This window comes from Phyllobates terribilis, unplaced genomic scaffold (assembly GCF_046119375.1).
Source record: "Phyllobates terribilis strain yellow unplaced genomic scaffold, ASM4611937v1 Scaffold_11__3_contigs__length_659146591, whole genome shotgun sequence".
Classification (NCBI taxonomy): domain Eukaryota; kingdom Metazoa; phylum Chordata; class Amphibia; order Anura; family Dendrobatidae; genus Phyllobates; species Phyllobates terribilis.
Window position 1 is genome coordinate 603004136 of NW_027362771.1, and position 23539 is coordinate 603027674.

At 34.8% G+C, this 23539-nt stretch overlaps 13 non-coding genes across 13 annotated transcripts; all 13 read right to left on the reverse strand.

The window, feature by feature from the left end:
• Positions 1-2679: 2679 nt before the first annotated feature.
• Positions 2680-2751, reverse strand: TRNAW-CCA (transfer RNA tryptophan (anticodon CCA)). Its single transcript has one exon. It is a non-coding gene; the product is annotated as a tRNA-Trp (tRNA).
• Positions 2752-4159: 1408 nt separating this feature from the next.
• On the reverse strand, positions 4160-4231 carry TRNAW-CCA (transfer RNA tryptophan (anticodon CCA)). The gene has a single exon. It is a non-coding gene; the product is annotated as a tRNA-Trp (tRNA).
• Positions 4232-7129: 2898 nt separating this feature from the next.
• On the reverse strand, positions 7130-7201 carry TRNAW-CCA (transfer RNA tryptophan (anticodon CCA)). The gene has a single exon. It is a non-coding gene; the product is annotated as a tRNA-Trp (tRNA).
• Positions 7202-9123: 1922 nt separating this feature from the next.
• On the reverse strand, positions 9124-9195 carry TRNAW-CCA (transfer RNA tryptophan (anticodon CCA)). The gene has a single exon. It is a non-coding gene; the product is annotated as a tRNA-Trp (tRNA).
• A 430-nt stretch (positions 9196-9625) lies between these two features.
• Positions 9626-9697, reverse strand: TRNAW-CCA (transfer RNA tryptophan (anticodon CCA)). Its single transcript has one exon. It is a non-coding gene; the product is annotated as a tRNA-Trp (tRNA).
• A 907-nt stretch (positions 9698-10604) lies between these two features.
• TRNAW-CCA (transfer RNA tryptophan (anticodon CCA)) lies at positions 10605-10676 on the reverse strand. Its single transcript has one exon. It is a non-coding gene; the product is annotated as a tRNA-Trp (tRNA).
• Positions 10677-12084: 1408 nt separating this feature from the next.
• Positions 12085-12156, reverse strand: TRNAW-CCA (transfer RNA tryptophan (anticodon CCA)). The gene has a single exon. It is a non-coding gene; the product is annotated as a tRNA-Trp (tRNA).
• A 925-nt stretch (positions 12157-13081) lies between these two features.
• TRNAW-CCA (transfer RNA tryptophan (anticodon CCA)) lies at positions 13082-13153 on the reverse strand. The gene has a single exon. It is a non-coding gene; the product is annotated as a tRNA-Trp (tRNA).
• A 1409-nt stretch (positions 13154-14562) lies between these two features.
• Positions 14563-14634, reverse strand: TRNAW-CCA (transfer RNA tryptophan (anticodon CCA)). Its single transcript has one exon. It is a non-coding gene; the product is annotated as a tRNA-Trp (tRNA).
• Positions 14635-16539: 1905 nt separating this feature from the next.
• Positions 16540-16611, reverse strand: TRNAW-CCA (transfer RNA tryptophan (anticodon CCA)). The gene has a single exon. It is a non-coding gene; the product is annotated as a tRNA-Trp (tRNA).
• Positions 16612-18007: 1396 nt separating this feature from the next.
• Positions 18008-18079, reverse strand: TRNAW-CCA (transfer RNA tryptophan (anticodon CCA)). Its single transcript has one exon. It is a non-coding gene; the product is annotated as a tRNA-Trp (tRNA).
• Positions 18080-19490: 1411 nt separating this feature from the next.
• On the reverse strand, positions 19491-19562 carry TRNAW-CCA (transfer RNA tryptophan (anticodon CCA)). Its single transcript has one exon. It is a non-coding gene; the product is annotated as a tRNA-Trp (tRNA).
• A 1396-nt stretch (positions 19563-20958) lies between these two features.
• Positions 20959-21030, reverse strand: TRNAW-CCA (transfer RNA tryptophan (anticodon CCA)). The gene has a single exon. It is a non-coding gene; the product is annotated as a tRNA-Trp (tRNA).
• Between the last annotated feature and the right edge of the window lie 2509 nt (positions 21031-23539).

Genomic DNA, 23539 nt, shown 5'->3' on the forward strand with positions numbered 1-23539 from the left:
GAGCTCGATCCTTATAAAAGCTTTTTAACTGCAGCAGCTTTAGTGGACGCTACTGGAGCTGGAATTACGCGGCTGCTGGCATGAGACTTGCCCTCCAATAGATCCTTGTAAATGGATTTAAAGTGTATTCATTCAAATTAGAGGGACAATTTAAATTAAAAAGCTTAGAGCTGCCTCCACCACAGGGGGGCTCTCTCGACCCACCAGCGGACAGGCACCAGTATTGGGAGAGGGGGGCTGGCCGTCAGGGTTCACCGCGGCTCTGGCACAAATCCGGCGACACGGAGGTGGCACGGGCAGGAGCGGACTGGCCGTCTCGGCTTCTCACTTTTTGGATTTTAGAAGGGCATGACATGCCTATATCTGTGTCTCCCCCTCCTTTTACTCCTCCACCTCCTTTCTTTTCGCATGACTATATGTACTTGTCACTTTTCCATGTGTTAGTTGTGTCTTCTGAGCAGTTTGTCAACTTTTGGACACCTTTGAAGGTGTTTTCTAAGTGTTTCTATGTGTTTTTGTTTGCCTGCCATTGGTTTTAACGGTGTTCGACGAACACACGGGTGTTCGACGAACCGAACCAAACTCGAACACTACGGGGGTGGCTCAACACTATTTTTTATAAGATATTAATCTATAACATTCAACTAAAAGACACTTTTTTAGACACTGCGCTGACAGATAGCAACACAGTTTCAATTTTAATCCAGACATGGGTTAAGTAATGAAAAATTTGCTTGACCCTGGCGTGATTTGAACACGCAACCTTCTGATCTGGAGTCAGACGCGTCACTGTTGCACCACAAGATCATACGGAAAGAAACTTTCCGCCCATAATTCACTTAAAAAGTGCATGAAGTAATCGTGGCACACCTCGAAATTTGCTACTTTTACTAACAGACTGAAAAAGACATAAACAAGGACGAATGAATATCTTGGTATTGGGAATTGAGGGTTTTCCAGTTTAAAATTTAGAGTCTAGTAAAGAACCCTTTTTTCTTATGGATTCAAAGATGACAATGCTATGATCAAAGTGAAAAGAGATCCCAACGTGCCTTAAATATTCAATGTTTTGATTTCGCTTCCCTATGATTTTTCTCATCAAATAATTGTTTATAAGATATTAATTTATAACATTCAACTAAAAGACATAATTCATACACATAGCTTCAATTTTAATCCAGACATGGGTTAAGTTATGAAAAGGTATTTTGATTTGAACACGCAACCTTCTGATCTGGAGTCAGACGTGCTACCATTGCGCCACGAGTTCATATGAAAAGAAGATTTCCGCCCATAATATAACTCACTTAAAAAGTGCATGAAGAAATCGTGGCACACCTTCTAGAAATTTGCTACTTTTACTTACAGACTGAAAAAGACATAAACAAGGACGAATGAACATCTCGATATTGGGAATGCAGGGATTTCCAGTTTAAAATTTAGAATCTAGTAATGAACACTTTTTTCTTATGGTTTCAAAGATAACAATGCTATGATCAAAGTGAAAAGAGATCCCGAAATGCATTAAATATTCAATGTTTTGATATCGTTTCACGATGATTTTTCTCATCAAAGAATTGTTTATAAGATATTAATCTATAACATTCGACTAAAAGACACTTTTTTAGACACTGCGCTGACAGATAGCAACACAGTTTCAATTTTAATCCAGACATGGGTTAAGTAATGAAAAAGTTGCTTGACCCTGGCGTGATTTGAACACAAAAACTTCTGATCTAGAGTCAGACGCGCTACCGTTGCACCACAAGATCATACGAATAGAAGCTTTCCGCCCATAATTCACATGAAAAGTGTATGAAGAAATCGCGCAAACCTTCTCGAAATTTGTTACTTTTGCTCACAGACTGAAAATGACATAAACAAGGACGAATGAATATCTTGATATTGGGAATGGAGGGTTTTCCAGTTTAAAATTTAGAGTCTAGTAAAGAACCCTTTTTTCTTATGGATTCAAAGATGACAATGCTATGATCAAAGTGAAAGGAGATCCCGACATGCCTTAAATATTCAATGTTTTGATTTTGCTTCCTGATTATTTTTCTCATCAAATAATTGTTTACGAGATATTAATCTATAACATTCAACTAAAAGACACTTTTTCAGACACTGTGCTGACAGATAGCAACACAGCTTCAATTTTAATCCAGACATGGGTTAAGTTATGAAAAAGTATTTTGACCTTGACATGATTTTAACACGCAACCTTCTGATGTGGAGTCAGACGCGTCACTGTTGCACCACAATATCATACGGAAAGAAACTTTACGCCCATAATTCACTTAAAAAGTGCATGAAGAAATCGTGGCACACCTCGAAATTTGCTACTTTTACTAACAGACTGAAAAAGACATAAACAAGGACGAATGAATATCTTGGTATTGGGAATGGAGGGTTTTCCAGTTTAAAATTTAGAGTCTAGTAAAGAACCCTTTTTTCTTATGGATTCAAAGATGACAATGCTATGATCAAAGTGAAAAGAGATCCCAACGTGCCTTAAATATTCAATGTTTTGATTTCGCTTCCCTATGATTTTTCTCATCAAATAATTGTTTATAAGATATTAATTTATAACATTCAACTAAAAGACATTTTTCATACACATAGCAACACAGCTTCAATTTTAATCCAGACATGGGTTAAGTTATGAAAAAGTGTTTTTGACCCCGACGTGATTTGAACACGCAACCTTCTGATCTGGAGTCAGACGCGCTACCCTTGCGCCACGAGGTCACATGAAAAGAAACTTTCCGCCCATAATATAACTCACTTAAAAATTGCATGAAGAAATCGTTACACACCTTCTCGAAATTTGCTACTTTTACTTACAGACTGAAAAAGACATAAACAAGGACGAATGAACATCTTGATATTGGGAATGCAGGGATTTCCAGTTTAAAATTTAGAATCTATTAATGAACCCTTTTTTCTTATGGTTTCAAAGATGACAATGCTATGATCAAAGTGAAAAGAGATCCCGAAATACATTAAATATTCAATGTTTTGATTTCATTTCACGATGATTTTCTCATGAAAGAATTGTTTATAAGATATTAATCTATAACATTCAACTAAAAGACACTTTTCTAGACACTGCGCTGACAGATAGCAACACAGTTTCAATTTTAATCCAGACATGGGTTAAGTAATGAAAAAGTTGCTTGATCCTGGCGTGATTTGAACACGAAAACTTCTGATCTACAGTCAGACGCGCAACCGTTGCACCACAAGATAATACAAAAAGAAGCTTTCCGCCCATAATTCACATGAAAAGTGTATGAAGAAATAGCGCAAACCTTCTCGATATTTGTTACTTTTGCTCACAGACTGATAATGACATAAACAAGGACGAATGAATATCTTGATATTTGGAATGCAGGGATTTCCAGTTTAAAATTTAGAATCTATTAATGAACCCTTTTTTCTTATGGTTTCAAAGATGACAATGCTATGATCAAAGTGAAAAAAGATCCTGAAATGCATTAAATATTCAATGTTTTGATTTTGTTTCACGATGATTTTTCTCATGAAAGAATTGTTTATAAGATATTAATCTATAACATTCAACTAAAAGACACTTTTTTAGACACTGCGCTGACAGATAGCAACACAGTTTCAATTTTAATCCAGACGTGGGTTAAGTAATGAAAAAGTTGCTTGACCCTGGCGTGATTTGAACACGCAACCTTCTGACGTGGAGTCAGACGCGTCACTGTTGCACCACAAGATCAAACGGAAAGAAACTTTCCGCCCATAATTCACTTAAAATGTGCATGAAGAAATCGTGGCACACCTCGAAATTTGCTACTTTTACTAACAGACTGAAAAAGACATAAACAAGGACGAATGAATATCTTGGTATTGGGAATGGAGGGTTTTCCAGTTTAAAATTTAGAGTCTAGTAAAAAACCCTTTTTTCTTATGGATTCAAAGATGACAATGCTATGATCAAAGTTAAAAGAGATCCCAACGTGCCTTAAATATTCAATGTTTTGATTTCGCTTCCCTATGGTTTTTCTCATCAAATAATTGTTTATAAGATATTTATTTATAACATTCAACTAAAAGACATTTTTCATACACATAGCAGCACAGCTTCAATTTTAATCCAGACATGGGTTAAGTTATGAATAAGTTTTTTTGACCCCGACGTGATTTGAACACGCAACCTTCTCATCTGGAGTCAGACGCGCTACCCTTGCGCCACGAGGTCATATGAATAGAAACTTTCCGCCCATAATATAACTCACTTAAAAATTGCATGAAGAAATCGTGGCACACCTTCTCGAAATTTGCTACTTTTACTTAAAGACTGAAAAAGACATAAACAAGGACGAATGAACATCTTGATATTGGGAATGCAGGGATTTCCAGTTTAAAATTTAGAATCTATTAATGAACCCTTTTTTCTTATGGTTTCAAAGATGACAATGCTATGATCAAAGTGAAAAGAGATCCCGAAATGCATTTAATATTCAATGTTTTGATTTCGTTTCACGATGATTTTTCTCATGAAAGAATTGTTTATAAGATATTAATCTATAACATTCAACTAAAAGACACTTTTTTAGACACTGCACTGACAGATAGCAACACAGTTTCAATTTTAATCCAGACATGGGTTAAGTAATGAAAAAGTTGCTTAACCCTGGCGTGATTTGAACACGCAAACTTCTGACCTGGAGTCAGACGTTCTACTGTTGCACCACAAGATCATATGAAAAGAAACTTTCCGCCCATAATTCACATGAAAAATGTATGAAGAAATCGCACAAACCTTCTCGAAATTTGCTACTTTTGCTTATAGACTGAAAATGACATAAACAAGGACGAATGAACATCTTGATATTGGGAATGCAGGGTTTTCCTGTTTAAAATTTAGAATCTAGTTATGAACCCTTTTTTCTTATGAATTCAAAGATGACAATGCTATGATCAAAGTGAAATGAGATCCTGACGTGCCTTAAATATTCAATGTTTTGATTTTGTTCCCCGATGATTTTTCTCATGAAAGAATTGTTTATAAGATATTAATCTATAACATTCAACTAAAAGACACTTTTTTAGACACTGCGCTGACAGATAGCAACACAGTTTCAATTTTAATACAGACATGGGTTAAGTAATGAAAAAGTTGCTTGACCCTGGCGTGATTTGAGCACGCAACCTTCTGATCTGGAGTCAGACGCGATACCGTTGCACCACAAGATCATATGAAAAGAAACTTTCCGCCCATAATTCACTTAAAAATTGCATGAAGAAATCGTGAATACCTTCTCGAAATTTGCTACTTTTACTTACAGACTGAAAAAGACATAAACAAGGACGAATGAATATCTTGGTATTGGGAATGGAGGGTTTTCCAGTTTAAAATTTAGAGTCTAGTAAAGAACCCTTTTTTCTTATGGATTCAAAGATGACAATGCTATGATCAAAGTGAAAGCAGATCCCGACGTGCCTTAAATATTCAATGTTTTGATTTTGCTTCCTGGTTATTTCTCTCATCAAATAATTGTTTATGAGATTTTAATCTATAACATTCAACTAAACGACACTTTTTCAGACACTGTGCTGACAGATAGCAACACAGCTTCAATTTTAATCCAGACATGGGTTAATTTATGAAAAAGTATTTTGATCTCGACATGATTTGAACACGCAACCTTCTGATCTGGAGTCAGACGCGCTACAGTTGCTCCACGAGGTCATATGAAAAGAAACTTTCCGCCCATAATTCACTTAAAAAGCGCATGAAGAAATCATGGCACACTTTCTCGAAATTTGCTACTTTTACTTACAGACTGAAAAAGACATTAACAAGGATGAATGAACATCTTGATATTGGGAATGCAGGGATTTCCAGTTTAAAATTTAGAATCTATTAATGAACCCTTTTTTCTTATGGTTTCAAAGATTACAATGCTATGATCAAAGTGAAAAGAGATCCCGAAATGCATTAAATATTCAATGTTTTGATTTCGTTTCAAGATGATTTTTCTCATCAAAGAATTGTTTATAAGATATTAATCTATAACATTCAACTAAAAGACACTTTTTTAGACACTGCGCTGACAGATAGCAACACAGTTTCAATTTTAATCCAGACATGGGTTAAGTAATGAAAAAGTTGCTTGACCCTGGCGTGATTTGAACACGAAAACTTCTGATCTAGAGTCAGACGCACTACCGTTGCACCACAAGATCATACGAATAGAAGCTTTCCGCCCATAATTCACATGAAAAGTGTATGAAGAAATCGCGCGAACCTTCTCGAAATTTGTTACTTTTGCTCACAGACTGAAAATGACATAAACAAGGACGAATGAATATCTTGATATTGGGAATGGAGGGTTTTCCAGTTTAAAATTTAGAGTCTAGTAAAGAACCCTTTTTTCTTATGGATTCAAAGATGACAATGCTATGATCAAAGTGAAAGGAGATCCCGACGTGCCTTAAATATTCAATGTTTTGATTTTGCTTCCTGATTATTTTTCTCATCAAATAATTGTTTATGAGATATTAATCTATAACATTCAACTAAAAGACACTTTTTCAGACACTGTGCTGACAGATAGCAACACAGCTTCAATTTTAATCCAGACATGGGTTAAATTATGAAAAAGTATTTTGACCTTGACATGATTTGAACACGCAACCTTCTGATGTGGAGTCAGACGCGTCACTGTTGCACCACAATATCATACGGAATGAAACTTTACGCCCATAATTCACTTAAAAAGTGCATGAAGAAATCGTGGCACACCTCGAAATTTGCTACTTTTACTAACAGACTGAAAAAGACATAAACAAGGACGAATGAATATCTTGGTATTGGGAATGGAGGGTTTTCCAGTTTAAAATTTAGAGTCTAGTAAAGAACCCTTTTTTCTTATGGATTCAAAGATGACAATGCTGTGATCAAAGTGAAAAGAGATCCCAACGTGCCTTAAATATTCAATGTTTTGATTTCGCTTCCCTATGATTTTTCTCATCAAATAATTGTTTATAAGATATTAATTTATAACATTCAACTAAAAGACATTTTTCATACACATAGCAACACAGCTTCAATTTTAATCCAGACATGGGTTAAGTTATGAAAAAGTTTTTTTGACCCCGACGTGATTTGAACACGCAACCTTCTGATCTGGAGTCAGACGCGCTACCCTTGCGCCACGAGGTCATATGAAAAGAAACTTTCCGCCCATAATATAACTCACTTAAAAATTGTATGAAGAAATCGTGGCACACCTTCTCGAAATTTGCTACTTTTACTTACAGACTGAAAAAGACATAAACAAGGACGAATGAACATCTTGATATTGGGAATGCAGGGATTTCCAGTTTAAAATTTAGAATCTATTAATGAACCCTTTTTTCTTATGGTTTCAAAGATGACAATGCTATGATCAAAGTGAAAAGAGATCCCGAAATACATTAAATATTCAATGTTTTGATTTCATTTCACGATGATTTTCTCATGAAAGAATTGTTTATAAGATATTAATCTATAACATTCAACTAAAAGACACTTTTTTAGACACTGCGCTGACAGATAGCAACACAGTATCAATTTTAATCCAGACATGGGTTAAGTAATGAAAAAGTTGCTTGACCCTGGCGTGATTTGAACACAAAAACTTCTGATCTACAGTCAGACGCGCTACCGTTGCACCACAAGATCATACGAAAAGAAGCTTTCCGCCCATAATTCACATGAAAAGTGTATGAAGAAATCGCGTAAACCTTCTCGATATTTGTTACTTTTGCTCACAGACTGATAATGACATAAACAAGGACGAATGAATATCTTGATATTGGGAATGGAGGGTTTTCCAGTTTAAAATTTAGAGTCTAGTAAAGAACCCTTTTTTCTTATGGATTCAAAGATGACAATGCTATGATCAAAGTGAAAGGAGATCCCGACGTGCCTTAAATATTCAATGTTTTGATTTTGCTTCCTGATTATTTTTCTCATCAAATAATTGTTTATGAGATATTAATCTATAACATTCAACTAAAAGACACTTTTTCAGACACTGTGCTGACAGATAGCAACACAGCTTCAATTTTAATCCAGACATGGGTTAAGTTATGAAAAAGTATTTTGACCTTGAGATGATTTGAACACGCAACCTTCTGATCTGGAGTCATACGCGCTACCCTTGCGCCACGAGGTCATATGAAAAGAAACTTTCCGCCCATAATATAACTCACTTAAAAATTGCATGAAGAAATCGTGGCACACCTTCTCGAAATTTGCTACTTTTACTTACAGACTGAAAAAGACATAAACAAGGACGAATGAACATCTTGATATTGGGAATGCAGGGATTTCCAGTTTAAAATTTAGAATCTATTAATGAACCCTTTTTTCTTATGGTTTCAAAGATGACAATGCTATGATCAAAGTGAAAAGAGATCCCGAAATACATTAAATATTCAATGTTTTGATTTCATTTCACGATGATTTTCTCATGAAAGAATTGTTTATAAGATATTAATCTATAACATTCAACTAAAAGACACTTTTCTAGACACTGCGCTGACAGATAGCAACACAGTTTCAATTTTAATCCAGACATGGGTTAAGTAATGATAAAGTTGCTTGACCCTGGCGTGATTTGAACACGAAAACTTCTGATCTACAGTCAGACGCGCAACCGTTGCACCACAAGATCATACGAAAAGAAGCTTTCCGCCCATAATTCACATGAAAAGTGTATGAAGAAATCGCGCAAACCTTCTCGATATTTGTTACTTTTGCTCACAGACTGATAATGACATAAACAAGGACGAATGAATATCTTGATATTGGGAATGCAGGGATTTCCAGTTTAAAATTTAGAATCTATTAATGAACCCTTTTTTCTTATGGTTTCAAAGATGACAATGCTATGATCAAAGTGAAAAGAGATCCCGAAATGCATTAAATATTCAATGTTTTGATTTTGTTTCACGATGATTTTTCTCATGAAATAATTGTTTATAACATATTAATCTATAACATTCAACTAAAAGACACTTTCTTAGACACTGCGCTGACAGATAGCAACACAGTTTCAATTTAAATCCAGACATGGGTTAAGTAATGAAAGAGTTGCTTGACCCTGGCGTGATTTGAACACGCAACCTTCTGATCTGGAGTCAGACGCGCTACCCTTGCGCCACGAGGTCATATAAATAGAAATTTTCCGCCCATAATATAACTCACTTAAAAATTGCATGAAGAAATTGTGGCACACCTTCTCGAAATTTGCTACTTTTACTTAAAGACTGAAAAAGACATAAACAAGGACGAATGAACATCTTGATATTGGGAATGCAGGGATTTCCAGTTTAAAATTTAGAATCTATTAATGAACCCTTTTTTCTTATGAATTCAAAGATGACAATGCTATGATCAAAGTGAAATGAGATCCTGACGTGCCTTAAATATTCAATGTTTTGATTTTGCTCCCCGATGATTTTTCTCATGAAAGAATTGTTTATAAGATATTAATCTATAACATTCAACTAAAAGACACTTTTTTAGACACTGCGCTGACAGATAGCAACACAGTTTCAATTTTAATCCAGACATGGGTTAAGTAATGAAAAAGTTGCTTGAGCCTGGCGTGATTTGAACACGCAACCTTCTGATCTGGAGTCAGACGCGCTACCGTTGCACCACAAGATCATACGAATAGAAGCTTTCCGCCCATAATTCACATGAAAAGTGTATGAAGAAATCGCGCAAACCTTCTCGAAATTTGTTACTTTTGCTCACAGACTGAAAATGACATAAACAAGGACGAATGAATATCTTGATATTGGGAATGGAGGGTTTTCCAGTTTAAAATTTAGAGTCTAGTAAAGAACCCTTTTTTCTTATGGATTCAAAGATGACAATGCTATGATCAAAGTGAAAGGAGATCCCGACGTGCCTTAAATATTCAATGTTTTGATTTTGCTTCCTGATTATTTTTCTCATCAAATAATTGTTTATGAGATATTAATCTATAACATTCAACTAAAAGACACTTTTTCAGACACTGTGCTGACAGATAGCAACACAGCTTCAATTTTAATCCAGACATGGGTTAAGTTATGAAAAAGTATTTTGACCTTGACATGATTTGAACACGCAACCTTCTGATGTGGAGTCAGACGCGTCACTGTTGCACCACAATATCATACGGAATGAAACTTTATGCCCATAATTCACTTAAAAAGTGCATGAAGAAATCGTGGCACACCTCGAAATTTGCTACTTTTACTAACAGACTGAAAAAGACATAAACAAGGACGAATGAATATCTTGGTATTGGGAATGGAGGGTTTTCCAGTTTAAAATTTAGAGTCTAGTAAAGAACCCTTTTTTCTTATGGATTCAAAGATGACAATGCTATGATCAAAGTGAAAAGAAATCCCAACGTGCCTTAAATATTCATTGTTTTGATTTCGCTTCTCTATGATTTTTCTCATCAAATAATTGTTTATAAGATATTAATTTATAACATTCAACTATAAGACATTTTTCATACACATAGCAACACAGCTTCAATTTTAATCCAGACATGGGTTAAGTTATGAAAAAGTGTTTTTGACCCCGACGTGATTTGAACACGCAACCTTCTGATCTGGAGTCAGACGCGCTACCCTTGCGCCACGAGGTCATATGAAAAGAAGCTTTCCGCCCATAATATAACTCACTTAAAAATTGCATGAAGAAATCGTGGCACACCTTCTCGAAATTTGCTACTTTTACTTACAGACTGAAAAAGACATAAACAAGGACGAATGAACATCTTGATATTGGGAATGCAGGGATTTCCAGTTTAAAATTTAGAATCTATTAATGAACCCTTTTTTCTTATGGTTTCAAAGATGACAATGCTATGATCAAAGTGAAAAGAGATCCCGAAATACATTAAATATTCAATGTTTTGATTTCATTTCACGATGATTTTCTCATGAAAGAATTGTTTATAAGATATTAATCTATAACATTCAACTAAAAGACACTTTTTTAGACACTGCGCTGACAGATAGCAACACAGTATCAATTTTAATCCAGACATGGGTTAAGTAATGAAAAAGTTGCTTGACCCTGGCGTGATTTGAACACGAAAACTTCTGATCTACAGTCAGACGCGCTACTGTTGCACCACAAGATCATACGAAAAGAAGCTTTCCGCCCATAATTCACATGAAAAGTGTATGAAGAAATCGCGCAAACCTTCTCGATATTTGTTACTTTTGCTCACAGACTGATAATGACATAAACAAGGACGAATGAATATCTTGATATTGGGAATGGAGGGTTTTCCAGTTTAAAATTTAGAGTCTAGTAAAGAACCCTTTTTTCTTATGGATTCAAAGATGACAATGCTATGATCAAAGTGAAAGGAGATCCCGACGTGCCTTAAATATTCAATGTTTTGATTTTGCTTCCTGATTATTTTTCTCATCAAATAATTGTTTATGAGATATTAATCTATAACATTCAACTAAAAGACACTTTTTCAGACACTGTGCTGACAGATAGCAACTCAGCTTCAATTTTAATCCAGACATGGGTTAAGTTATGAAAAAGTATTTTGACCTTGAGATGATTTGAACACGCAACCTTCTGATGTGGAGTCAGACGCGTCACTGTTGCACCACAATATCATACGGAAAGAAACTTTACGCCCATAATTCACTTAAAAAGTGCATGAAGAAATCGTGGCACACCTCGAAATTTGCTACTTTTACTAACAGACTGAAAAAGACATAAACAAGGACGAATGAATATCTTGGTATTGGGAATGCAGGGATTTCCAGTTTAAAATTTAGAGTCTAGTAAAGAACCCTTTTTTCTTATGGATTCAAAGATGACAATGCTATGATCAAAGTGAAAAGAGATCCCAACGTGCCTTAAATATTCAATGTTTTGATTTCGCTTCCCTATGATTTTTCTCATCAAATAATTGTTTATAAGATATTAATTTATAACATTCAACTAAAAGACATTTTTCATACACATAGCAACACAGCTTCAATTTTAATCCAGACATGGGTTAAGTTATGAAAAAGTGTTTTTGACCCCGACGTGATTTGAACACGCAACCTTCTGATCTGGAGTCAGACGCGTTACCCTTGCGCCACGAGGTCACATGAAAAGAAACTTTCCGCCCATAATATAACTCACTTAAAAATTGCATGAAGAAATCGTGGCACACCTTCTCGAAATTTGCTACTTTTACTTACAGACTGAAAAAGACATAAACAAGGACGAATGAACATCTTGATATTGGGAATGCAGGGATTTCCAGTTTAAAATTTAGAATCTATTAATGAACCCTTTTTTCTTATGGTTTCAAAGATGACAATGCTATGATCAAAGTGAAAAGAGATCCCGAAATACATTAAATATTCAATGTTTTGATTTCATTTCACGATGATTTTCTCATGAAAGAATTGTTTATAAGATATTAATCTATAACATTCAACTAAAAAACACTTTTCTAGACACTGCGCTGACAGATAGCAACACAGTTTCAATTTTAATCCAGACATGGGTTAAGTAATGAAAAAGTTGCTTGACCCTGGCGTGATTTGAACACGAAAACTTCTGATCTACAGTCAGACACGCAACCGTTGCACCACAAGATCATACGAAAAGAAGCTTTCCGCCCATAATTCACATGAAAAGTGTATGAAGAAATCGCGCAAACCTTCTCGATATTTGTTACTTTTGCTCACAGACTGATAATGACATAAACAAGGACGAATGAATATCTTGATATTGGGAATGCAGGGATTTCCAGTTTAAAATTTAGAATCTATTAATGAACCCTTTTTTCTTATGGTTTCAAAGATGACAATGCTATGATCAAAGTGAAAAGAGATCCCGAAATGCATTAAATATTCAATGTTTTGATTTTGTTTCACGATGATTTTTCTCATGAAAGAATTGTTTATAACATATTAATCTATAACATTCAACTAAAAGACACTTTTTTAGACACTGCGCTGACAGATAGCAACACAGTTTCAATTTTAATCCAGACATGGGTTAAGTAATGAAAAAGTTGCTTGACCCTGGCGTGATTTGAACACGCAACCTTCTGATCTGGAGTCAGACGCGCTACCCTTGCGCCACGAGGTCATATGAATAGAAACTTTCCGCCCATAATATAACTCACTTAAAAATTGCATGAAGAAATCGTGGCACACCTTCTCGAAATTTGCTACTTTTACTTAAAGACTGAAAAAGACATAAACAAGGACGAATGAACATCTTGATATTGGGAATGCAGGGATTTCCAGTTTAAAATTTAGAATCTATTAATGAACCCTTTTTTCTTATGGTTTCAAAGATGACAATGCTATGATCAAAGTGAAAAGAGATCCCGAAATGCATTTAATATTCAATGTTTTGATTTCGTTTCACGATGATTTTTCTCATGAAAGAATTGTTTATAAGATATTAATCTATAACATTCAACTAAAAGACACTTTTTTAGACACTGCGCTGACAGATAGCAACACAGTTTCAATTTTAATCCAGACATGGGTTAAGTAATGAAAAAGTTGCTTGACCCTGGCGTGATTTGAACATGCAAACTTCTGACCTGGAGTCAGACGTTCTACTGTTGCACCACAAGATCATATGAAAAGAAACTTTCCGCCCATAATTCACATGAAAAATGTATGAAGAAATCGCACAAACCTTCTCGAAATTTGCTACTTTTGCTTATAGACTGAAAATGACATAAACAAGGACGAATGAACATCTTGATATTGGGAATGGAGGGATTTCCAGTTTAAAATTTAGAATCTATTAATGAACCCTTTTTTCTTATGGTTTCAAAGATGACAATGCTATGATCAAAGTGAAAAGAGATCCCGAAATGCATTAAATATTCAATGTTTTGATTTTGTTTCACGATGATTTTTCTCATGAAAGAATTGTTTATAAGATATTAATCTATAACATTCAACTAAAAAACACTTTTTTAGACACTGCGCTGACAGATAGCAACACAGTTTCAATTTTAATCCAGACATGGGTTAAGTAATGAAAAAGTTGCTTGATCCTGGCGTGATTTGAACATGCAACCTTCTGATCTGGAGTCAGACGCGTCACTGTTGCACCACAAGATCATACGGAAAGAAACTTTCCGCCCATAATTCACTTAAAATGTGCATGAAGAAATCGTGGCACACCTCGAAATTTGCTACTTTTACTAACAGACTGAAAAAGACATAAACAAGGACGAATGAATATCTTGGTATTGGGAATGGAGGGTTTTCCAATTTAAAATTTAGAGTCTAGTAAAAAACCCTTTTTTCTTATGGATTCAAAGATGACAATGCTATGATCAAAGTTAAAAGAGATCCCAACGTGCCTTAAATATTCAAAGTTTTGATTTCGCTTCCCTATGGTTTTTCTCATCAAATAATTGTTTATAAGATATTTATTTATAACATTCAACTAAAAGACATTTTTCATACACATAGCAGCACAGCTTCAATTTTAATCCAGACATGGGTTAAGTTATGAATAAGTGTTTTTGACCCCGACGTGATTTGAACACGCAACCTTCTCATCTGGAGTCAGACGCGCTACCCTTGCGCCACGAGGTCATATGAAAAGAAACTTTCCGCCCATAATATAACTCACTTAAAAATTGCATGAAGAAATCGTGGCACACCTTCTCGAAATTTGCTACTTTTACTTAAAGACTGAAAAAGACATAAACAAGGACGAATGAACATCTTGATATTGGGAATGCAGGGATTTCCAGTTTAAAATTTAGAATCTATTAATGAACCCTTTTTTCTTATGGTTTCAAAGATGACAATGCTATGATCAAAGTGAAAAGAGATCCCGAAATGCATTTAATATTCAATGTTTTGATTTCGTTTCACGATGATTTTTCTCATGAAAGAATTGTTTATAAGATATTAATCTATAACATTCAACTAAAAGACACTTTTTTAGACACTGCGCTGACAGATAGCAACACAGTTTCAATTTTAATCCAGACATGGGTTAAGTAATGAAAAAGTTGCTTGATCCTGGCATGATTTGAACACGCAAACTTCTGACCTGGAGTCAGACGTTCTACTGTTGCACCACAAGATCATATGAAAAGAAACTTTCCGCCCATAATTCACATGAAAAATGTATGAAGAAATCGCACAAACCTTCTCGAAATTTGCTACTTTTGCTTATAGACTGAAAATGACATAAACAAGGACGAATGAACATCTTGATATTGGGAATGCAGGGTTTTCCTGTTTAAAATTTAGAATCTAGTTATGAACCCTTTTTTCTTATGAATTCAAAGATGACAATGCTATGATCAAAGTGAAATGAGATCCTGACGTGCCTTAAATATTCAATGTTTTGATTTTGTTCCCCGATGATTTTTCTCATGAAAGAATTGTTTATAAGATATTAATCTATAACATTCAACTAAAAGACACTTTTTTAGACACTGCGCTGACAGATAGCAACACAGTTTCAATTTTAATACAGACATGGGTTAAGTAATGAAAAAGTTGCTTGACCCTGGCGTGATTTGAACACGAAAACTTCTGATTTACAGTCAGACGCGCTACCGTTGCACCACAAGATCATACGAAAAGAAGCTTTCCGCCCATAATTCACATGAAAAGTGTATGAAGAAATCGCGCAAACCTTCTCGATATTTGTTACTTTTGCTCACAGACTGATAATGACATAAACAAGGACGAATGAATATCTTGATATTGGGAATGGAAGGTTTTCCAGTTTAAAATTTAGAGTCTAGTAAAGAACCCTTTTTTCTTATGGATTCAAAGATGACAATGCTATGATCAAAGTGAAAGGAGATCCCGACGTGCCTTAAATATTCAATGTTTTGATTTTGCTTCCTGATTATTTTTCTCATCAAATAATTGTTTATGAGATATTAATCTATAACATTCAACTAAAAGACACTTTTTGAGACACTGTGCTGACAGATAGCAACACAGCTTCAATTTTAATCCAGACATGGGTTAAGTTATGAAAAAGTATTTTGACCTTGAGATGATTTGAACACGCAACCTTCTGATGGGGAGTCAGACGCGTCACTGTTGCACCACAATATCATACGGAAAGAAACTTTACGCCCATAATTCACTTAAAAAGTGCATGAAGAAATCGTGGCACACCTCGAAATTTGCTACTTTTACTAACAGACTGAAAAAGACATAAACAAGGACGAATGAATATCTTGGTATTGGGAATGGAGGGTTTTCCAGTTTAAAATTTAGAGTCTAGTAAAGAACCCTTTTTTCTTATGGATTCAAAGATGACAATGCTATGATCAAAGTGAAAAGAGATCCCAACGTGCCTTAAATATTCAATGTTTTGATTTCGCTTCCCTATGATTTTTCTCATCAAATAATTGTTTATAAGATATTAATTTATAACATTCAACTAAAAGACATTTTTCATACACATAGCAACACAGCTTCAATTTTAATCCAGACATGGGTTAAGTTATGAAAAAGTGTTTTTGACCCCGACGTGATTTGAACACGCAACCTTCTGATCTGGAGTCAGACGCGCTACCCTTGCGCCACGAGGTCACATGAAAAGAAACTTTCCGCCCATAATATAACTCACTTAAAAATTGCATGAAGAAATCGTGGCACACCTTCTCGAAATTTGCTACTTTTACTTACAGACTGAAAAAGACATAAACAAGGACGAATGAACATCTTGATATTGGGAATGCAGGGATTTCCAGTTTAAAATTTAGAATCTATTAATGAACCCTTTTTTCTTATGGTTTCAAAGATGACAATGCTATGATCAAAGTGAAAAGAGATCCCGAAATACATTAAATATTCAATGTTTTGATTTCATTTCACGATGATTTTCTCATGAAAGAATTGTTTATAAGATATTAATCTATAACATTCAACTAAAAGACACTGCGCTGACAGATAGCAACACAGTTTCAATTTTAATCCAGACATGGGTTAAGTAATGAAAAAGTTGCTTGACCCTGGCGTGATTTGAACACGAAAACTTCTGATGTACAGTCAGACGCGCAACCGTTGCACCACAAGATCATACGAAAAGAAGCTTTCCGCCCATAATTCACATGAAAAGTGTATGAAGAAATCGCGCAAACCTTCTCGATATTTGTTACTTTTGCTCACAGACTGATAATGACATAAACAAGGACGAATGAATATCTTGATATTGGGAATGCAGGGATTTCCAGTTTAAAATTTAGAATCTATTAATGAACCCTTTTTTCTTATGGTTTCAAAGATGACAATGCTATGATCAAAGTGAAAAGAGATCCCGAAATGCATTAAATATTCAATGTTTTGATTTTGTTTCACGATGATTTTTCTCATGAAAGAATTGTTTATAAGATATTAATCTATAACATTCAACTAAAAGACACTTTTTTAGACACTGCGCTGACAGATAGCAACACAGTTTCAATTTTAATCCAGACATGGGTTAAGTAATGAAAAAGTTGCTTGACCCTGGCGTGATTTGAACACGCAACCTTCTGATCTGGAGTCAGACGCGTCACTGTTGCACCACAAGATCATACGGAAAGAAACTTTCCGCCCATAATTCACTTAAAATGTGCATGAAGAAATCGTGGCACACCTCGAAATTTGCTACTTTTACTAACAGACTGAAAAAGACATAAACAAGGACGAATGAATATCTTGGTATTGGGAATGGAGGGTTTTCCAGTTTAAAATTTAGAGTCTAGTAAAAAACCCTTTTTTCTTATGGATTCAAAGATGACAATGCTATGATCAAAGTTAAAAGAGATCCCAACGTGCCTTAAATATTCAATGTTTTGATTTCGCTTCCCTATGGTTTTTCTCATCAAATAATTGTTTATAAGATATTTATTTATAACATTCAACTAAAAGACATTTTTCATACACATAACAGCACAGCTTCAATTTTAATCCAGACATGGGTTAAGTTATGAATAAGTTTTTTTGACCCCGACGTGATTTGAACACGCAACCTTCTCATCTGGAGTCAGACGCGCTACCCTTGCGCCACGAGGTCATATGAATAGAAACTTTCCGCCCATAATATAACTCACTTAAAAATTGCATGAAGAAATCGTGGCACACCTTCTCGAAATTTGCTACTTTTACTTAAAGACTGAAAAAGACATAAACAAGGACGAATGAACATCTTGATATTGGGAATGCAGGGATTTCCAGTTTAAAATTTAGAATCTATTAATGAACCCTTTTTTCTTATGGTTTCAAAGATGACAATGCTATGATCAAAGTGAAAAGAGATCCCGAAATGCATTTAATATTCAATGTTTTGATTTCGTTTCACGATGATTTTTCTCATGAAAGAATTGTTTATAAGATATTAATCTATAACATTCAACTAAAAGACACTTTTTTAGACACTGCGCTGACAGATAGCAACACAGTTTCAATTTTAATCCAGACATGGGTTAAGTAATGAAAAAGTTGCTTGACCCTGGCGTGATTTGAGCACGCAAACTTCTGACCTGGAGTCAGACGTTCTACTGTTGCACCACAAGATCATATGAAAAGAAACTTTCCGCCCATAATTCACATGAAAAATGTATGAAGAAATCGCACAAACCTTCTCGAAATTTGCTACTTTTGCTTATAGACTGAAAATGACATAAACAAGGACGAATGAACATCTTGATATTGGGAATGCAGGGTTTTCCTGTTTAAAATTTAGAATCTAGTTATGAACCCTTTTTTCTTATGAATTCAAAGATGACAATGCTATGATCAAAGTGAAATGAGATCCTGACGTGCCTTAAATATTCAATGTTTTGATTTTGTTCCCCGATGATTTTTCTCATGAAAGAATTGTTTATAAGATATTAATCTATAACATTCAACTAAAAGACACTTTTTTAGACACTGCGCTGACAGATAGCAACACAGTTTCAATTTTAATACAGACATGGGTTAAGTAATGAAAAAGTTGCTTGACCCTGGCATGATTTGAGCACGCAACCTTCTGATCTGGAGTCAGACACGATACCGTTGCACCACAAGACCATATGAAAAGAAACTTTCCGCCCATAATTCACTTAAAAATTGAATGAAGAAATCGTGAACACCTTCTCGAAATTTGCTACTTTTACTTACAGACTGAAAAAGACATAAACAAGGACGAATGAATATCTTGGTATTGGGAATGGAGGGTTTTCCAGTTTAAAATTTAGAGTCTAGTAAAGAACCCTTTTTTCTTATGGATTCAAAGATGACAATGCTATGATCAAAGTGAAAAGAGATCCCAACGTGCCTTAAATATTCAATGTTTTGATTTCGCTTCCCTATGATTTTTCTCATCAAATAATTGTTTATAAGATATTAATTTATAACATTCAACTAAAAGACATTTTTCATACACATAGCAACACAGCTTCAATTTTAATCCAGACATGGGTTAAGTTATGAAAAAGTGTTTTTGACCCCGACGTGATTTGAACACACAACCTTCTGATCTGGAGTCAGACGCGCTACCCTTGCGCCACGAGGTCACATGAAAAGAAACTTTCCGCCCATAATATAACTCACTTAAAAATTGCATGAAGAAATCGTGGCACACCTTCTCGAAATTTGCTACTTTTACTTACAGACTGAAAAAGACATAAACAAGGACGAATGAACATCTTGATATTGGGAATGCAGGGATTTCCAGTTTAAAATTTAGAATCTATTAATGAACCCTTTTTTCTTATGGTTTCAAAGATGACAATGCTATGATCAAAGTGAAAAGAGATCCCGAAATACATTAAATATTCAATGTTTTGATTTCATTTCACGATGATTTTCTCATGAAAGAATTGTTTATAAGATATTAATCTATAACATTCAACTAAAAGACACTGCGCTGACAGATAGCAACACAGTTTCAATTTTAATCCAGACATGGGTTAAGTAATGAAAAAGTTGCTTGACCCTGGCGTGATTTGAACACGAAAACTTCTGATGTACAGTCAGACGCGCAACCGTTGCACCACAAGATCATACGAAAAGAAGCTTTCCGCCCATAATTCACATGAAAAGTGTATGAAGAAATCGCGCAAACCTTCTCGATATTTGTTACTTTTGCTCACAGACTGATAATGACATAAACAAGGACGAATGAATATCTTGATATTGGGAATGCAGGGATTTCCAGTTTAAAATTTAGAATCTATTAATGAACCCTTTTTTCTTATGGTTTCAAAGATGACAATGCTATGATCAAAGTGAAAAGAGATCCCGAAATGCATTAAATATTCAATGTTTTGATTTTGTTTCACGATGATTTTTCTCATGAAAGAATTGTTTATAAGATATTAATCTATAACATTCAACTAAAAGACACATTTTTAGACACTGCGCTGACAGATAGCAACACAGTTTCAATTTTAATCCAGACATGGGTTAAGTAATGAAAAAGTTTCTTGACCCTGGCGTGATTTGAACACGCAACCTTCTGATCTGGAGTCAGACGCGTCACTGTTGCACCACAAGATCATACGGAAAGAAACTTTCCGCCCATAATTCACTTAAAATGTGCATGAAGAAATCGTGGCACACCTCGAAATTTGCTACTTTTACTAACAGACTGAAAAAGACATAAACAAGGACGAATGAATATCTTGGTATTGGGAATGGAGGGTTTTCCAGTTTAAAATTTAGAGTCTAGTAAAAAACCCTTTTTTCTTATGGATTCAAAGATGACAATGCTATGATCAAAGTTAAAAGAGATCCCAACGTGCCTTAAATATTCAATGTTTTGATTTCGCTTCCCTATGGTTTTTCTCATCAAATAATTGTTTATAAGATATTTATTTATAACATTCAACTAAAAGACATTTTTCATACACATAACAGCACAGCTTCAATTTTAATCCAGACATGGGTTAAGTTATGAATAAGTTTTTTTGACCCCGACGTGATTTGAACACGCAACCTTCTCATCTGGAGTCAGACGCGCTACCCTTGCGCCACGAGGTCATATGAATAGAAACTTTCCGCCCATAATATAACTCACTTAAAAATTGCATGAAGAAATCGTGGCACACCTTCTCGAAATTTGCTACTTTTACTTAAAGACTGAAAAAGACATAAACAAGGACGAATGAACATCTTGATATTGGGAATGCAGGGAATTCCAGTTTAAAATTTAGAATCTATTAATGAACCCTTTTTTCTTATGGTTTCAAAGATGACAATGCTATGATCAAAGTGAAAAGAGATCCCGAAATGCATTTAATATTCAATGTTTTGATTTCGTTTCACGATGATTTTTCTCATGAAAGAATTGTTTATAAGATATTAATCTATAACATTCAACTAAAAGACACTTTTTTAGACACTGCGCTGACAGATAGCAACACAGTTTCAATTTTAATCCAGACATGGGTTAAGTAATGAAAAAGTTGCTTGACCCTGGCGTGATTTGAGCACGCAAACTTCTGACCTGGAGTCAGACGTTCTACTGTTGCACCACAAGATCATATGAAAAGAAACTTTCCGCCCATAATTCACATGAAAAATGTATGAAGAAATCGCACAAACCTTCTCGAAATTTGCTACTTTTGCTTATAGACTGAAAATGACATAAACAAGGACGAATGAACATCTTGATATTGGGAATGCAGGGTTTTCCTGTTTAAAATTTAGAATCTAGTTATGAACCCTTTTTTCTTATGAATTCAAAGATGACAATGCTATGATCAAAGTGAAATGAGATCCTGACGTGCCTTAAATATTCAATGTTTTGATTTTGTTCCCCGATGATTTTTCTCATGAAAGAATTGTTTATAAGATATTAATCTATAACATTCAACTAAAAGACACTTTTTTAGACACTGCGCTGACAGATAGCAACACAGTTTCAATTTTAATACAGACATGGGTTAAGTAATGAAAAAGTTGCTTGACCCTGGCATGATTTGAGCACACAACCTTCTGATCTGGAGTCAGACACGATACCGTTGCACCACAAGATTATATGAAAAGAAAATTTCCGCCCATAATTCACTTAAAAATTGCATGAAGAAATCGTGAACACCTTCTCGAAATTTGCTACTTTTACTTACAGACTGAAAAAGACATAAACAAGGACGAATGAATATCTTGGTATTGGGAATGGAGGGTTTTCCAGTTTAAAATTTAGAGTCTAGTAAAGAACCCTTTTTTCTTATGGATTCAAAGATGACAATGCTATGATCAAAGTGAAAGCAGATCCCGACGTGCCTTAAATATTCAATGTTTTGATTTTGCTTCCTGGTTATTTCTCTCATCAAATAATTGTTTATGAGATTTTAATCTATAACATTCAACTAAACGACACTTTTTCAGACACTGTGCTGACAGATAGCAACACAGCTTCAATTTTAATCCAGACATGGGTTAATTTATGAAAAAGTATTTTGATCTCGACATTATTTGAACACGCAACCTTCTGATGTGGAGTCAGACGCGCTAAAGTTGCTCCACGAGGTCATATGAAAAGAAACTTTCCGCCCATAATATAACTCACTTAAAAATTGCATGAAGAAATCATGGCACACTTTCTCGAAATTTGCTACTTTTACTTACAGACTGAAAAAGACATTAACAAGGATGAATGAACATCTTGATATTGGGAATGCAGGGATTTCCAGTTTAAAATTTAGAATCTATTAATGAACCCTTTTTTCGTATGGTTTCAAAGATTACAATGCTATGATCAAAGTGAAAAGAGATCCCGAAATGCATTAAATATTCAATGTTTTGATTTCGTTTCACGATGATTTTTCTCATCAAAGGATTGTTTATAAGATATTAATCTATAACATTCAACTAAAAGACACTTTTTTAGACACTGCGCTGACAGATAGCAACACAGTTTCAATTTTAATCCAGACATGGGTTAAGTAATGAAAAAGTTGCTTGACCCTGGCGTGATTTGAACACGAAAACTTCTGATCTAGAGTCAGACGCGCTACCGTTGCACCACAAGATCATACAAATAGAAGCTTTCCGCCCATAATTCACATGAAAAGTGTATGAAGAAATCGCGCAAACCTTCTCGAAATTTGTTACTTTTGCTCACAGACTGAAAATGACATAAACAAGGACGAATGAATATCTTGATATTGGGAATGGAGGGTTTTCCAGTTTAAAATTTAGAGTCTAGTAAAGAACCCTTTTTTCTTATGGATTCAAAGATGACAATGCTATGATCAAAGTGAAAGGAGATCCCGACGTGCCTTAAATATTCAATGTTTTGATTTTGCTTCCTGATTATTTTTCTCATCAAATAATTGTTTACGAGATATTAATCTATAACATTCAACTAAAAGACACTTTTTCAGACACTGTGCTGACAGATAGCAACACAGCTTCAATTTTAATCCAGACATGGGTTAAGTTATGAAAAAGTATTTTGACCTTGACATGATTTGAACACGCAACCTTCTGATGTGGAGTCAGACGCGTCACTGTTGCACCACAATATCCTACGGAAAGAAACTAT